Genomic DNA, 12,500 nt, shown 5'->3' on the forward strand with positions numbered 1-12,500 from the left:
ATGAAGACACCCTTATTCGCATTCAGCATAAGATAAGACTTATTTATTTATTTATTTTTTCTGGGAGAGTATCTGCATATATATATATATATATATATATATATATATATATATATATATATATTTATATATATATGTATGTATATATATATATATATATATATATATATATATATATATATATACACACATATAAATATATATCTAAATGCACACACACACACGCACACACACACACACACACACACACACACACACACACACATATATATATATATATATATATATATATATATATATATATATATATATATATGTAATGCTTGGGTAAATCAGCTTATTTCATCAGCTGAAATTTCAAGATCTGCACGTTTCCCTTGGGCAGTTCCTACTCACGTGTACACCCCTTCCGTCCTCTCGATTTTGCATATGTCATAGGCTTAGGCCTAGAGAAGGCAGGGCGTATCTCTATTATCTATTGCCGTGTACCTAGCTTTATGACTGGTAGGGGGTCTTGACCCCACTTAATTGGCAATGGAGGGCAACTCCTTGTGGTTCCACAAGAAATGGTGATTAAGGGGATACCCTTGATCACCTAGATATCGGCCAAATGGGCCTGGAAATATTTCTGGGGGCTCCGGTTCCCTCCTATCAGAGGCCTCTGCCTCATCTAGAAACTAACATAGACCTAAGCCATGTAGAGCTAGAAGCCTAATGCTACCTGATCCTGCCTGGTGCCAGTGCAAATGGTGATCTCAGCAAGTTTACATTCATGGGCTACCTGTACCTCTGACCCTGGACCATGCATTATGATACATGTGCCAAGGCCTCCCAAGGACTACATACATTGGATGTCATAGCCATAGGACTAAATAGAGATGCTTTGGCAATGCTCATTTAAAAGTCTCTTGGCTCAGTATGGGTGTTGAGTGTTTCTGTATATATATATATATATATATATATATATATATATATATATATATATATATATATATATATATATTATATATATATATATTCATACATACATTGGATGTCATAGCCATAGGACTAAATAGAGATGCTTTGGCAATGCTCATCTTAAAATCTATTGCCTTAGTATGGGTGTTGTGTTTCTGGTTCATGTTAGTCAGAAATACTTGCTGACACCTGTGAACCCAAATCATCAGGAAATCACGCAAGTCGTCTTTTTCGCCGAATTCCATCATTATTCAATTCAGACTGTCGAGTCCAAATAAAAAACAACAGGAAATAACGAAAAATAATGCGCGGTAATTTCCTATAGCTCCTAGTCATAGGGGAATCCCTTAACACAATACTCCTGTCAGATGGTGACTAATAAAACGAGGTCTTGTTTATATCATGACGTCACTGTACTATTTTAAGCGGCCAATCAGAAGCTGGATGACGGTCAGGGACTAGCCGCAAGTCGACAGATGTCAAGTAGGTGGTAAACATTAGTCGAGGTGGCAGATGCATTCCTCTTACCGAAATTATTTTCATGCATATTCGTAATTACATTGGGTATTTATAATATTGCAATGGATTTGCATAAAATGGTGTCAAAAATCTCTTTAAGGAGCTTTTGGGTGTGGGTGTGAGTGCCCACAAGTATGGCTGGTGTGCTGGAGATCGACGGGGAGAGCAGGGGCGGCTCACCCGACGGCTAAGGCTTGGGTAGGCCTTGTTGCTGCTTGCTGTGTCTTGCTCAGGTGGAGGACCGTTGAGTGCTGACCTCGGCCCGGGTGCCGGAGCTTAAGTGGGTCTGAGCTGTGCCAGCCACCCAAGATCGAGGGGAGCCTGCGGTCCAATGGGCGAGCCGTGAGGTGTCCGTGGTCAACCAATCAGGTCTCGGTATGCGTCGTCAAGAAGCTGCTGATGGTGAGGGCGAGAGGACAGGCTGTGGACCTGGACCCAACCTGGGGGAAGTATGCCGCCCTGCAGGTTGCTGGGGTCGGCTACAGGTACTCCCCCTCCAGTGAGGGAGCTAAGCGAGCGAGCGATAACTGTGATACTCCAGAAGGCTGGGTATTTGTCACTCCAGAAAGTCACCAGTATGGCAATGGATTTGCATCTGCCATAAACTGGTGTCAATCATCTCTTTAAGGAGCTTTTGGGTGTGGGTGTGAGTGCCCACAGGTATGGCTGGTGTGCTGGGGATCGACAGGGAGAGCTGGGGCGGCTCCCCCGACGGCTAAGGCCTGGGTAGACCTGGCTGCTGCTTGCTGTGTCTTGCTCAGGTTCAGTTCAATTTGATTTGCGAAGGCATGCTTCGCCCGGGCCTTTTCTCTGGAGTGGCCCGGCCTGTATTAACTATTTCTAGTTAACTCAAGTGGTTTCTTTGAACTGCATGCTTATCGCGGTGGCTTGATTGCACGCAAGTGATCCAGCTGCCACGGAGTAAGCATGTTACAGACCCGTTTTATCAGCCCGGCAGCTGTGGTGGGTGGTCCCTGTCTTAGAAATTGTGTGTTCACAATTCTGCAAGTAATATAATAGGGTGGCGTTAGACTCGCCGCAGTGTTTGCATAACCTGGCAGTCTCACTGTCAATAATTTACCAAGCGCATTGGTAACCTAGTCTTAGTCTGAATAGTATGACTTCGGTACCTCTTTTTGTGTTTGGAGGAAGGGCCAGTGGCTCATAGCCTGAAGCATCTGAGTACCACTTAGCAGCGAGCGAGTTTTTGACATTTTCTCTATGTGCTCCCCAGAGGACCGCACATGCTGTGGCATTGGTTATTTGGCTTAATCCCCTTCAGCTAGGTTTAACGATCATGGAGTATGGGGGCATACACCTGACCTTTTCAGCTAGTTTATCAGCAAGCTCATTCCCGTGAATGCCAATGTGGCTTGGGACCCAGTTAATGATGATTCTTCTACCCTGACTGAGGATTCTTTGGGCTATGGTTAGTACTGTTGACAGGAGGTACATGTTGTCAGGGGGCATGCTATGCTGTAAGCTGTCAATAGTTGCTCTAGAATCTGTGTGAATGACGTGTCCTGCCCTTAGGAACGCGTGTGCCAGGGCTTCCATGATCGCAACCGTTTCAGCTTGGAGCGTTGAGGCATGGTCAGTGACCCTAATGGATGGTGGGGTATCCCTTGTTGCGAAGCCGGCGCCTGCAATATGGTTTATGGGATCCACAGATCCGTCTGTGTAGTATGTTATGCTACCTGGAGGAGTTATTTGATCAATGACCCTTTGTGCTTGTGCCTTTAGACTAGGCATGGAATATTGATTTTTTCTCATTGTAAGATTTAAAATTGAGAATTCGATCATTTGGTTTGCCCACGGCAGGGATTCTTTGTAGTCAGGGTGAGGGGAGTCCATGCCCTTGGCAAGCAATGGTTCTTTTAGCTGAAAGCGTATCAATACTCTGGCTGTATGTGTGAGCCAAGAGTTGCCCGCAAGCAACTGGTAGTCTTGTTGTAGGCGTCTGAGTACTCTTTGTCTTACATAAGAGTTTCTGGGTGCCTGCAGGACCTTGGAAAGGAACTGTGCTGCCATTAGATCAATTCTGGTGTCCATGGACGGCAAATCAGCTTCCATGAGGAGGTTGATGACCTTTGTCCACTTGGGTGCACTTAGAATGATCCTGGCTGCTTCGTTTTGTATTGTTTCCAGTTTGTCTTTTAATGTTGTGCTGGAAGCAATGAGGGCGACAGATGCATAGTCAATAATTGGACGGACAGCATGTACATAGAATGATCTTAGTACTTTGTGTCCTGCTCCTATGTGTCTCCCTGTCATGACTTTCATGACTGACAGTCTTTCCTTGGTTCTGTCAAGCAGGTATTGGATCTCCTTTTTGAAAGTGAGTGTGTGTCCTAACCATACACCAAGGTATAGGTAGTGCTTAACCCATTCCAGATCCATACCCTGCACAGTGAGTTTTTTGTTTCTGACATTAATTCTCAGAGCCATTGCTTTGGATTTTGCTGCCGATATTTTTAGACCCGTCCTACAACGCTCTTCAGACACAGGTTCAGACAACGCTGAGCTTTAGTTAGGCAGTGATTGCCAGAGGCTATGATTGCCAAGTCATCAGCATAAGAGATGATCTTGCATCCCTCTGTCAGGTGAATGTCGAGTATGTTGGACATGAGGGTATTGAACAAGGCTGGACTAAGAACCCCTCCCTGAGGAGTTCCATTTTCAAGTGGCATGTGCTGCGAGAGGTGTCCTTGAAATCTGATATTTGCTGACCTATTTTTAAAATAATCAGCAATCCAGGCCAAGAGTCTGCCTTTGACTCCTTTGTGGATTAGGGTCTCTTGAATGGCAAGCGGGCTTGCCAATTCAAAAGCCTTCTCCAGGTCTAGGAAGACAACCACGGCGGGCGAGGTGCAGATCTTGCTTAAGAGTGTGGAAATGCTGTGTGCAGTGCTCTTACCCCTTGTGAACCCGTACAGGTGTTCATGAGGGGGTCCCGTCTTCCATCGGAGCCTGTTTTTTTCAGGCAGCTGAGGAGAGAGATGGGACGGTACTTGCCAGGCTCCTTTGGTTTTGGGATGGGAACTATTGGGGCTTGTTTCCAGCTCTGGAGCACTGTGGCGGTTTGCCAGGATTTGTTGATAACCTGCAAGAATACAAGTTCTCCTGCCAGGCCTAAATGCGAAATGATGGGGTGGGAGATCCCATCACATCCCGGTGCTGATCCATAACTGGTTTTGTATGACTTTCTTAGTTCCCCAAGAGAGAACAAGGCATCCTTGTCATCGGATTCGTGCTTTGTCTCTGATGAGAGCAAGTCTTTCTGGAGTTCAGTTTTGTTGTTTTTTCCTCATCACTGGAGACAGGTTGTTGCTGGTTCTAGCTAAGAACCCAAGCACCAATCTGTTAGCCTCTGACTGTGGATCATGATGAGTGCATTTCAGGGCTTGGCGGCTTGTCGCTTGCCTGACCCGTTTCCACAACTCTGTAAGGCTGATCTGGTTTCCAAAAGTCTGGCACCATTCCAGCCATTTTTCCTGCCTTACTCTATTGGCAGTTTCCTTGGCATCTGCAACAGCTTCCCTCATCAGGGCCAGATTGTCGGGAGTTCTTTGCCGTCGGAATTTTTTTTCTGCACATATTAACCCTGTGGTTGACCTCTTTGATCTCATTATAGTAAGAGGCGTCTTTGTGAGTTCTGGACCATGGGCGAGTTTTGGGAATGGTTTGTGAGGCTGCCTGATTTATGGCCTGGATTAGCCTTGCCTCTAGCACATCCACATTTTCATTATTGTTGGGTTCATTGTCTTTCAGACATTGAGCCAAGCCTTCCTGGAAGGCAAACCAGTTGGCCTTGTCTGTTTTCCATTTGGGAATGTGATGTGGTCTTTGGGCTGGACCTGCATCCCTTAGGGTGGTGACTATGCTGTAGTGATCACTAGTAACCGTATCATCGACACACCACCGAATTCTCTCCACCATTGTTGCCGTGGCAAAGGTAAGGTCTAGGACTCCTCCCCTCACGTGCGTTGGTTCTTTGGTGTTGAGAAGAGCGATCTCAGGGAACGTGTCAAGCACTTCTGCTATATGCCTGCCTGCCGCGTTCGGCCTTTTGCGGGGATTCAGCATGGATATGTGTGCATTGAAGTCTCCCCCTATGATCACTCGGTCTTGTGCTACGGTAGCATAGACCTGGTTTAAATCTAAGCTCTCACACTGGTTTGCTATATACATTATATATTTTTAAAGGACCCCCAGGCAGATGAATCTCATCAGCAAGAGATTCAACCCCATCTACACAGTGCAGCGGATTGGCTATTAAGGAGCATGGGATTGCTTCTTTTACCAGGGTCATCAGGCCTCTAGCACCATCCAGGTTTGGAGTGGTGAAGACATGATAGCCTGAGAAGCGCACAGATCCCATAGTTAGTGTCTCCTGGAGCATGACGACGTCAATGCTCCTTGCTCGCACTATTGACTGGAGAAAGGAGTTCTTGTTTTTATAGCTATAGATATTCCACTGCAGAATACTTAGATTGTGTGCCATGATGGTTACTCAGTGTCACTTGCTTCAGCTTCAGATTCTCAGTGCTGGTGGTATCTGATAAATATAGATCCTCGTTGATTGAGGGTTGTATAACTTCCTCTAAGTCAGACACTCCGGTTAAGGGTCTACTGAGAGGTGTAGAGCCTTGGTTGGGAGTGCCACCTCGAGTCAGGGGATCAGACTGGCTGTATAGACTCGGCCTGCAGTGGGGGCTTCTGCTGCACAGTTTCAGCCTGTCCTCCCGAAGCTAGCCTGCCATTCGAGGATTTAGGGAGGGGAGTGCTGCTCATTTTCGGTTTGGAGGCTTCTAGCTTCCTTCCCTTCAGAGCTGCAACAGTTTGGGTCATAGCCATCATGGCGACCTGGATTGCCTTCTCCGCCTCCTCACTGGTCCTCCCCAAGCCTGTTGCTACTGCAGAAACTACAGCACTCAACAAGAGAGTCATATCCTTCTATTCAAAGAAGAGATTATCATCTATTGGGGGTCCTTTACTGTGGCCTTTAAACCTTTTTCCCTTGGGTTCTTTTTCATTTTCTTGCCACTAGCAAGCCTGGAGAATTCCTCTCTGTTAGAGGTATCCGGCTTTGGCTGGGGGGGTGTCTCCTTCCTCTTATGAGCTCGGGGAGTCCTTTCCCTTTTATTTTGTCCCCAGACATAGGTGCCTGGGGGTGCAGGGATAAAGTTAGGATGCTTTTTGGCTTGCTCCTGCTTTTTAATGACTGCCTGTTTCCTGGCAGATCAAGCCAGGCTCCAGGCATGATGTTTCTTGGCACAGTTTGGACACATGGCTGTTGCTTCCTTCTGGCCATCTTTGTGTACCCTGATGCACACTTCTGTTTTATGTGCCTTGCTGCATACACCACATATGGCTTTGGCCTTGCAGTTGGCCTGGTGATGCCCAAATTTCAGGCACATAAAGCACCTTTGCTTTGGTCATGCGGGAAGCCTCCACCACTTGTGGGAGAGACGTGATCACCTCCATGTCAAACCCTAGTGAGTAACCAAGTAGCACCATCTTGGTCTTTTTCTCTTGGGAGGTCAGTGGCGAGATACACACTTTTTCTCCCGTCTTTTAGCACCTTGATTTCCTGCAGGAAGTTCAGAGTGGCTTTATCTTTGGGGACAATAATCATGCCCTCATCTCTACAGATTCGAATTGAAAGTCTGACTTGCCTTTCCTTTTCTAATGCCTTAACCAATTGGTAGGAATTGTCGAAGTCTTGAGGCTTGTTTGATACCTTAAAATGCGTTAGTTGATTTGGGGTGGGTTCAGACTCTTCTTCAGAGTCAGTTTCCACCCTTCGTCGCTTCACGCCTCCCCTTTGCAGGGGTGTAAGGCCTTTAGTAATGGGGGCAGCTGGTTTGGCTGGTTCAGCTTGAGCCCCTTCTTGACTTTGAGAATTCTGAGGGGAATTCAGATTACTCTCGGTCTGAGGTGCATGGATAGACTTTGTTGATGATTTTTCTGTCTTGTCCTTGCTCATTTATGCAGGCCGGACACAATCGGCCTGCATTTTGCCTTTCTTTTGTCCCCCTGTAGCCTTGAAAGGCTTCAGGGTGACTGCCATGGTCTGATTCATGCTTTGGTCATTGAGAGAGGATAGGTCTGTTAGTTCCCCTTTCGGGGATCTATCCCTATTCCTACTCTCAGGAGCTGAGGTCTTATGAAGGACCTCGGAATTCCCTGTCTCCTACAACTCGACCCTTCAGCACCACAGGACAGGAGATCCCCCTGGGTGGGCTGAACTCGGAGCTTTGGTGTGGTAAATGCTCTGCACACCAATCCTGCTACAAGGGAGGTGTGATCACGTCACCGCAGCCCAGGCGAATGTTGGGAACCAGAGTTTCCCGCAGGCCCAGGCTGCACCAGGAAGTGGAAAAGAGAGGGCGAGAGTCAGGCACCGAAAAGTCGCCCTTGGTGCGGTCACAAACTATGTCCAGGACCAGGGGGCCCAGCCCAGGTTTGCTACCTCGCTCTCCAAGGGAGTGGTAAGGGGGCACTTACTACCAGAGAAAGCCTGGCCAATTGCCGCTGCGAACAACGATAAATTGGCGGAGCTCTCTGTGTAGCTTGTTGTCAAATAATCTCGAAATAGATCAGTCAAGTGACTTTGTTCAACAGGATCACGCCAAGTGGGTGATCTCTATGTGCACCACAGATCATGAGTGCTGAACTCAGCCTAAAGCTAAAGTGTGTAAAGAAGAGGGGGGAGGGGGGGTGGAAGAGGGGGGAGGGGGGGGGAAGAGTGGGGATAGGGGAAGGATAAGGAGGAGGAAAAGAATTTTAGGAGAAGGAAGAGCCAGGGCTTCACCCAGCCTGCAGGGTAAGCTTGAGGTAATAGTTGCAATGAAAGGGGAAAGGGGTTGAGGGGCCCAGTGCCATCGGCAGACTGGCGTGCTCGCCGCGCGGCTAGGTTTTTGGTAGGTTTTTGGCGCCATCTGCGGTATGCTCGAAGCCACGGCCTCTCGACCGTGGCTCCAGAGCTGTCCCTCGGCTAACCATCACTGCTGAAGTAGGATGAAGCTCGAGTGAGGCCACATAGAGGCCCAGGTTGAGAGGAGATTTCTCTCCCTCGGCCGTAGGTCTTCCGGAGGGGCGCGGCTCGGGCGGCCTCACCACAATTTGGTTAACTCCACTGGCCGTGACGCTTCTTTCCTCGGCTCGCACAAACCCTTATGCTAAAGGATTTGTGGTCCTGGCATGAGTACTAGCAGCAAGCGCCACGTGTCGAAAACCGAAACCAGTGGGATGTCAGGGTAAGGATAAGGATGAGGGTCAACGCTATGGTAAGGATATGGTATGAATGAGGGTGAGGTGAGTTGGCGGTCACGAAGCGTCAGGAGACGATGTAAAAGTATTTAAAAACGGGGATAAGAGAAGGCAGTACCTGGGGGAGATTACTTTATTAGGAGATTAAAAGGTACCGGACCACAAAAACCAAAACAACAAGTGAACAAAACAGAAAGAGAGCACAAAACAACTGAACAAAATGAGTGGATTGGGGAAGGGGAAAATTGAAAGGAATGAGTAGGTGGCTTCAAAGTGATGCGGCAAAACCCGAAAAACTGCGTCACTCCCTGTCCCATGCCAAAGAAAGAGATCATGGCCCAAACCTGATCTCCAGCCGGAACGAAGGATGGAGGGTGAGTCCATCCAGCCAGTGTTGAGTCAAGCACAGAGTTTGTTGGTCTGTCTACAGGCCAACCTACCCCACTCGATATTAAAGAGGAAGCAAGAGGCTTCCTCGCTGAGTTCAGACGTGCAATAGATCGATCACGACCCATTACAAGGAACCGTCTGTGCTTCATTCAATCAGAACAAGCTGGAGTTTGTGTTTGTTAGTGTTTGCTGTTTGTGAGAGTGAAGTGTTTGTGTGTGAAGTAGAGTTTTTTGTTTAGTTTAGATGCAGCTCGTGTGTGGGATTGCACGTCTAGATCGGCGTAGCGAGGAACCCGCGCCGGCTCGATCGGTCGTCAGTTAGTCACTCAAGGTACACCCATTTTACCTGGGTGTACCTTGTGTAGCAAAACCTGATCCCTGTAGCGGCACCGCGATCGAGGTGCGATCGACGACTCCTCGAGGTCAGGCAGGGAGTCCTGTGAACAGGACACGACGCGGAAGTTCTGGGAATCGGCGAACCAATTCCCGATGCTCCCGCGCTGTCCCAGGGGTCCCCTGGCGTGGAGCGGCTCCACCCAGGGGGTCCGAGAGCCGAAGCCCGGCCTCGAGAACGCCCTCGACATCGATGTCGGAGTCGCTACTGTCGTCGTCAAGAATGGTGTCATCCAATCTATGACGACGAGTTTGGGGGATAGGAGGATCTTTTTTGTCTTTCTTGGAGTGCGTGGATGGTGGTGTGGTTTGATTGCGTTTGTGATCAGTGGTATTTGTAGAATTGCTTGCTTGTACTGTTTCTTTATGTCTTCGTTGTGGCTGAGGTTGCAAAACGAGGTGTCGGTGTTGTGAGGAACAATGAGGCTCTGGGTGAGTGTCTGTCACCTCATTTCCTGTGGTTTCTGTGTTTGTTGTGGCGTACTCAGGGATGTATAGGTTTTCGTCTTCGAAGATTTCCTCAGGGACAACAATGCTGGGGAAGCCGTTTCTTTGGAGCTTAATAGGGACAATGTTTGCGAATCTTTTAGTGTTGTATTTAGCAGCGATGAGACTTAAGTGTAATATGGCCTGTATCTTTGGGTTTGTGTTAGGTGTGAGGGTGCTTGTTTGGGGTTGTGTGGGCAGACTTGTCCGAGAGGAAGTCGTGGGTCGTCTGGGTGTACTGGTCTGAGCAGGTTGTGTAGCAGCTGCTGTTGCATAGGAAGGGATAGTGTTATTGTTTTGGCGGAGCTCAGTTTAGGGCAGGAACCACTAACTGCGATCCCTCGCAGTTGCAGCATTTGATGGTTTCAGTGCACCTGGCGAAGAAATTACCTTCACCAGCGCACCGAGAGCATCTCTGGGGGTGTAAGCATTGGTGTTTTTTGTGGTGATAATGGTAGCAGTTTAAGCACTGGTCGATGTGAATGAAGCATTCGGGTTCCAAGTTATAGGCGGGGACCGATGTATTGAACATCATGAGTCACCGAGAGAAGTTTCTGGGCTTCCTCGGGGGATGAGACGATTCTTGACGATTCGCGACTCGGGCGGCTTAAAGACGTCGAGAACAGTGACACCGTTCTTGACAGAAACCTCCTGGCAGATGGACTCGCACGATCGTGGGGGGATCGTCTTGTCAATCTTTTTCGCCACGATCGTACACTTAGCCTTCATCTCGGGGGAGGGAGCAGTTGAAAAGCCATGGTCTTTGAGCTTTCTTTGGCCGAAAGAAATGGGGTCAGGTGTTCGGATTTGGCAGCTGTCACCTTGAAGCCATTGTGGACCTTAAAAAGGAGTGTGACTGCCACCACAGTGATAATTAAGATGTTCTAGAGAGCCTCCTCGCAAGAGATAGGCTCCCCAGTTAATGCTAATTTGATGACGTGACCCATGAGTTACGTCATAGCGAGGGTGATGAATGATGGGTAGAGGAGGAGGCTAGCAGAGCTTATTAACTGGACGATGAAAGGGCGGAAGTGGTATAAAAAAAAAAAGTGAGGCACACCGGGTAGCCAACCGTCTCTGTATGGGAAGGCCGGTCGGGGTCGGGACCCTGCCGAACGGGCATGAGCCCTTATGTGTTCGGCCGAACATTTCGCAGTGAAACTATTGGGTGCCACTGTGCTTCGTGCTTTTAATTACTTGCACATAAAGGCTTGTAATTAAATGCGCTAGCCCAAAGCAGGTATTGCGTAACTACACCCAAAGTAGTTACACCAAGGGCCAATCGTCTTGTCCGTCGTGGGGGTGTCAATCTCTTTATCACCCATGATGACAATGACAAAAAAACTTGGACCTAGAAGATCCAGGTATGCCCTCTGAACTCAGCCCGGGTACCGGAGCTTAAGTGGGAACGAGGGGAGCCTGCGGTCCAATGGGCGAGCCGTGAGGTGTCCGTGGTCAACCAATCAGGTCTCGGTATGCGTCGTCAAGAAGCTGCTGATGGTGAGGGCGAGAGGACAGGCTGTGGACCTGGACCAAACCTGGGGGAAGTATGCCACGCTGCAGGTTGCGGGGGTCGGCTACAATAACACATTACATCCCATTATAAGACATCAAAAGCCATCTAGGATATCATATTCCAAAATAATTTGTACCAGTTGAAAAGATAACATACCATAAAACAGCTAGCCATGGACATTCCCATTACATCACATGAGTAGGTGGAGCTTAGCGTAGTATCTCGCCCTTGATCACGAAACAGGTTTTGAGTGTCGCGAGACGTCGCGCGACGCTCAAATTTCCCCAGGAAAAGATGGCAAATGTGTAAGACTAGCTCAGTTATAAATACTTGTTAGGTCTGCATAAGCTTACTACTTAAGCTTACTCTTACGTCTGGCTGTAGATTTTCTAATTGTTTATTCACGTGTGCGATTATACTTACATATTCATTCATATTTTTTCCCTTAAAGGATTGGTAATTCTGCTGCAATATTCCTCTGGCATCAAGATTTATATACGTAGATGTGGTGTGTGTGTGTGTGTGTGTGTGTGTGTGTGTGTGTGTGTGTGTGTGTGTGTGTGTGTGTGTGTGTGTGTGTGTGTGTGTGTGTGTGTGTCTGAATAATAAAAATGCTTATAAAACATTTTCAGAGCTCTTACTATGACAGAGGTGTGTACGTATGTCACAATTCGATAGCTGTTATTTAGCTGGTATCAGAAATGTATAGTTTCCTTCATCCAGTAAATGTTATAAAGTATCAGGAACTCAAATGAATAAATCTGATTAAAATCCGGCGTCATTTTGGAAAATATAAATAAAACTAATAGAATTTCGAATATATTTTTATAGATTGTTAAGATTGTTAAAATGTTTTCCCAACTTTGAAATACAAAGTCTGTACCTATCGTTGCATATTTGTCATCAATAATGAAAAATAAGTATATAAATAAAGCAAAGTATCCGTTGGATAATTCAATGT

Source organism: Penaeus vannamei, chromosome 5, assembly GCF_042767895.1.
Source record: "Penaeus vannamei isolate JL-2024 chromosome 5, ASM4276789v1, whole genome shotgun sequence".
Classification (NCBI taxonomy): domain Eukaryota; kingdom Metazoa; phylum Arthropoda; class Malacostraca; order Decapoda; family Penaeidae; genus Penaeus; species Penaeus vannamei.